Consider the following 6,000-nt stretch of genomic DNA (forward strand, 5'->3'; position numbering starts at 1 on the left):
AAAGTTATTTGTGTGCTTTTAATTGATGAACCCTCCTTAGACTCAGTGCTAGAGAATTGGCTGTCTCTAATATCAAAGGGTGTTAAGGAGAAACCTGTAGGGTGATGTAAACTAAAAATAAAATCCTAAGCCCCTCACTGACTGAACGGACTTCCATGGCCAAGCAGACCCCAGAAAAACCTTAAAGCTGAGTTTCTAGCCACAACTGGAAGTCAGGAAGTCTATCCCCTCCCTTTTGGAATTTAGACTCAACAGCTGACTAGCATTAATGTTTAAAATAGAAATCGTAAGTCTGACAGAACAGACTCTTTGTAGCAATAAGGCATTCAATTATAAACAGGACCTAAGTCACATACTCCTTACGCTTAAGGAATAAACTATGCTCTCACTGCCACAAGCTTTTTCTTTTTCTCTAGCGACTAAACAAACACTGGCTTGAGATAAGCAACATTAAAACAATTACAGCTCAGCTCGCAGACGCTGACCAGCTGAAGCTCTGTTCCACCAGCTGAACCCCTGTTCCACCAGCCAGAACTGCAACTTTCACTGGACAAGAGACTGATTTCAGAAACTTTTTCCTGATGAGACCACCAGAACCATGGACTGTTCTGGCCAGTTTACAGGGATTGTGCGCCTGTGTGCATTCACATCCTGAAAAGACCTTTTGAAGTATAGGGCCTATTTGTAATACATTTAAATGTTAAGTCTCCACCCCAAAAAGAACATGTTACATGCACGTTTTTTCAATATGCATGTGTCAGTACCACCTCCATTAATATTCATAGCTCCTCCTGTAACCTGTTACATGTGTATGTTTGGCCAAACTGTCAGCATAAAGTTCCAATCCCAACCCCTCTGCCTTCTAAGTGCTTATCTCTGGTCTTAGGCCAGAGACTGTGTTTATCAGCCTACAGAGTGGCCACCTTACAGGCTATAACCTTGTATAAGAAATAAAGTCTCCTCCTTTTTCAAATTTGTAATTTTTTTAAGTTAACAGTAAAGGCTGGGCACGGTGGCTTACACCTGTAATCTTAGCACTTTGAGAGGCTGAGGCAGGCAGATCACTTGAGCCCAGGAGTTTGATGAGACCAGCCTGGGCAACATGGTGAAACCCTGTCTCTACTAAAAAACGCATGCACCTGTAGCCCCAGCTACTTGGGGGACTGAGGAAGGAAGATTACTTGAGCCCAGGAGATCGAGACTATAGTGAGCTGATATTATATCACTGCACTCCAGTGTGGGTGACAAAATGAGACCCTGTCTCAAAACAAAACAAAACAAAACAAAAAACAACAGTAAAACGGGTCTCCATGAGCTGTCTCACACCTGGGCTTTGGGAGGTGGAGGCAAGAGACTCACTTGAGCTCAGGAGAGCTATGATCGCACCACTGCCCTGCAGCCTGGTGATAGCTAGACTTTGTCTTGAAACAAAACAAACAGCATGGGCAGTAGTGGGCTTGGCCTTACCCTGCAATGAAACTACTTGCAGTTTGCTGTTGAAAGAGGGAAGACGGGAACCTCCTGCACGTGGACTTGCCATTTAGTGTGATAAATGGATTTTCAACGTGCCCACTTTCCCGAACCAAAGCCACTCCTTGATGAAGTGACGCTTACTCCCTGCCTCCTTCCAACATTATCCTCACCCTTCCCCACTGAACAAAAGCAGTGTCAGTGTTATCTCATGCTATTAAAGAAAAAGGGTTCTAGGCCGGGCGCGGTGGCTCAAGCCTGTAATCCCAGCACTTTCGGAGGCCGAGGCGGGTGGATCACGAGGTCAAGAGATCGAGACCATCCTGGTCAACATGGTGAAACCCCGTCTCTACTAAAAATACAAAAAATCAGCTGGGCATGGTGGCGCGTGCCTGTAATCCCAGCTACTCAGGAGGCTGAGGCAGGAGAATTGCCTGAACCCAGGAGGCGGAGGTTGCGGTGAGCCGAGATCGCGCCATTGCACTCCAGCCTGGGTAACAAGAGGGAAACTCCGTCTCAAAAAAAAAAAAAAAAAAAAAAAAAAAAAACCAAAAAGAAAAAGGGTTCTGGCTGCCAGGGCTTCCAGAAGGCATTTGGGAACGTTCACTTCTAGCCTTCTTCTGTAGCTCATCTCCGAGGACTAGTTTGCCGTATTGTCCTGTTACCGTCTTGAAAGACCTTAGAATGTGCAGGAAGCATACTGGGGTGCTTTTCAAGGCCAAGGAAATAGGAGTGGCAAGTCATGGTGGTGGGGCAGGATCAAAGGCTCAGAGTAAGAGGCTGTAGACCTCACCTGTGTCATTATTTTCCCCTGGGCAACATGGCAAAACCCTGTCTCTACTAAAAATACAGAAATGCATGCACCTGTGGCCCCCGCTACTTGGGAGACTGAGGAAAGAGGGTCACTTGAGCCCAAGAGGTCGAGGCTGCAGTAAGCTGAGAATGTGTGAGTGGGACACTTCATGGGGACCTGGTTTATTGGGTTTTTGGTGGGGAGAGTAAGCAAATGGAAGAGAAGGACGCCTTCCCCCAGCACAAGGCTTTCTTTGATCTGGTCCAGCCTAGCCCTCCCCTCTAGTCCCTTACCACAACCTGACTGGCCCTGATGTCCTTGACTGTAAACTTCTCTGGCAGCTTCTGATCACTTCCTACCCACGCCCCTGCCTCTAAATTTCCCTGACCCCATCTCCACTGAGAAACCTTCCCTGAGTCTGCCCATGCCCAGACTTTTATATCCCTATTTTTATTTTTATTTTCCAGCTCTAGTCTTCCCCTCAGAGTGGGGGTAGACAGTGAACATGCCCAGACTTTTATATCCCACTGACCTCCCCATCCAATGCCTCCCTGTGTCACCTGTCAGGATTAATATAATGATCTGCTTCTATGGCTGTCTCCACTCTCAGACTGCCTTGTTGAAGGCATTGATTCTCTAATTAATCATTTTATTCCTCCTTGGCATGTAGTAGTTATTCAATAAACATGTGTTGAGAGGCTAATGGGACTGAGTGTGTCAATCAGGGTCCTGGCAGAAAACAAACAACATATTGGAATTGAGTAATTTAATAATGAACAAGAAGTTTTATGAAGTTGTGGGCAGTGTGTGGGAAACCCCAGGCCCGAAGGGTGAAGAGTTACTAGAATCCAAAGAGAAAATTGTGTGGAGAGGGCAGTCTGACAGAAGCCTTGAGTGCAGGGATGCAGCCAGCCAACAGAAACCCCACAGGGAGAAAGATGGAAGCAGATAACTATTCCAGCTTTACTCTTCACTCTGATCTTCTGCTCCAGGTCTCCCAGGGGCTAACCAGAACCTAATCAGAGACCACAGGACAGTTCATGTGGTCCGTCCCAGGTCAGCTCCCTGGGACATAGAGCAGAGGAGAGAAGAGTGAGAGCCGATCTGTAGGAGTAAATGGAAACTATCCTTGAAACTTCCAGTTTTATTTTTTCAGACATTCTTTGTTCCCGAGTGCTGCAAACATTCCCTGTTTCATCTTACACTGATTATTTTCCTCTGTGAACTTTAGCTTCTAATTCTATGGCATCATTGTATCCCTATCCCTCTCCCTAAAACTATCTAGTCTTTGTCCCCAATTAATGTTTTCACCTCCTTGACCTAACACTTTCACTCCACTCTTGAGTTAATTTTGCTTCATAGCAGCAGCAGATGAGAATCTCTGAGATTCCAGACCCCATTTAACAAAACATTTCAGGAGGATGAAAACATGGCCAAATGGTACCAATGGTATTGAATCATCTTGAAGTTATATGTAAAACTCAGAGAATTTCAACTTTTAAGTTATCTTTTAAGTACCCAACTTTGATATTAAATAAAACTGTCGCTGAGAAGGGGAACATTTTCAACAAATATTGTTGTGGCTTATTGTTAACCTTTTAATAAATTATTTTTCTTTTTGAGACAGGGTACCACTCTGTCACCCAGGTTGGAGTGCTGTGGCACCATCTCGGTTCACTGCAACCTCCACCTCCTGGACTCATCCTCCTACCTCAGCCTCCGAAGTAGCTGGGACCACAGGTGTGTGCCACCATGCGCGGCTAATTTTTGTTCGTTTGGTAGAGACAGGGTTTTACCATGTTGCTCAGGCTGGTCTCCCAACTCCTGAGCTGGGGAGATCTACCCTCCTCGGCTGCCCAAAGTGCTGGCACTGTAGGTGTGAGCCACCATGCCCACCTGTGAACTTTAAAAACAGAGTTTTTGGCTGGGCACGGTGGCTCACGCCTGTAATCCCAGCACTTTGGGAGGCCGAGGACGGCGGATCACGAGGTCAAGAGATAGAGACATTCCTGGCCAACATGGTGAATCCCTGTCTCTAATAAAAAAAAAAATACAAAAATTAGCTGGGTGTGGTTGTACATGCCTGTAGTCCCAACTACTTGGGAGGCTGAGGCAGGAGAATTGCTTGAACCCGGGAGGCAAAGGTTGTAGTGAACCAAGATCGCACCACTGCACTCCAGCCTGGCGCCTGGCAACAGAGCGAGACTTTGTCTCAAAAAAGAAAAAAAGAGTTGTTAAATGATAGAAGTTTCCCTCTGGAGATGGTAAGCAGTTTGTCACCAAAGTATCTAATCAGACTCAATAACCTGTCAGGAATGCTATTGAGTGATTCCTGACGTTGCGGGTAGGGGAGAGCATCGAAGAAGATGGCCTTCCTAAAAACCTAGATGCTAGAAACATGTTGATGCAGAATTGTTTGCCCCTGGCAGAAATGTAGAATACAGAATAAGGAGACATGTTGTGAGGGGTGTGGAAAGAAAATCCAAATCCCGTCCATCGGGAGATGAGGCATCGGGTGCCCTAGATGTCATGTCTATTGAACTTCCACAAGGTAATGTTGCATTTCTTCTGGTGCACACAAAAGTCCAGCATGTTACCAGAAAGTAGTAATAAGCTGTATCCAGTGGTTTGCTTTTGAGATAAACAGACCACTTTTCACTTCTGATTGTTGACTGCGTGTTGGTTCCTCTCTGTTTGCCCCTCCACTCTCCACCCTTTGCCTTGTCTTGTGCTCTGGCAAGCTGACGCCTACAGACTGTGTCATCTGACCCTCCTTGTCCTCTAGCTTCCAATTGGGTTTGGCTGATGGGTGGTGGTGACTGGGGATTAGAAGGCAGGAAGCCAGGTCAGCCTATTTATCCCACTGGGCCTCCTTGTTGGGACATGGTTTTGCAGTGGTTGCATTCCTCTTTGCCATGCAACTTTCAAGTGTCCCCTCCTCCACAGCTGTGGCTCTCACAGGGTTCCGGTAACACCATCACCACTTGCTTCTACGTGTCTATGAGTGGTATTGGCCTCCTGCTGTTGCTTTACCCTGGTCTTCACCACTCTTTGCTGAGTTCCTTTAAGTCTGTTGCATCTCTGTAAATAGTCCATTTATTAAACTCACTTCAATTAAATCCTTTGTGCAAACCAGCTATTTCTTGCAGGACCAGATACAAGTGAAAAAATACTCTGACCTTATATTACTGTTCCCCTATGCTTTTGTCCATTCCTTCTCAGGACATATGATAAATGGAGGAATGGATGCAGTGAGAGAAAATCACATGCAGGAGGGATGAGTTCACACACTTTCCCACATTCTCTTTTCCTCCCTTCTGCTGGTTAAGAGATTTGGACCAATGGCTGAGTGTGGTGGCTCATGCCGTAATCCCAGCACTTTGGGGGGCCGAGGCAGGCGGATCATGAGGTCAGGATTTCGAGACCAGCCTGGCCAACATGGTGAAATCCTGTCTCTACTAAAAATACAAAAAACTAGCTGGGCGTGGTGGCAGGCGCCTGTAATTCCAGCTACTCAGGAGGCTGAGGCAAGAGAATCGCTTGAACCCAGGAGGCAGAGGTTGCAGTGAGCCGAGATCGTGCCATTGCACTCCAGCCTGGGTGACAAGAGTGAAACTCTGTCTCAAAGATAAAAAAAAGAAATTTGGAGCAGAAAGCTGCCCCAGATGACCAAGACAAAGGAACTCCCTGCCAGCATCATGACTCATGAGGCAAGCCAAGTCCCGGAAGTGGTCAGA

This window comes from Sapajus apella, unplaced genomic scaffold (genome assembly GCF_009761245.1).
Source record: "Sapajus apella isolate SASKATOON/1434 unplaced genomic scaffold, GSC_monkey_1.0 scaffold28, whole genome shotgun sequence".
NCBI classification, from domain to species: Eukaryota; Metazoa; Chordata; class Mammalia; order Primates; family Cebidae; genus Sapajus; species Sapajus apella.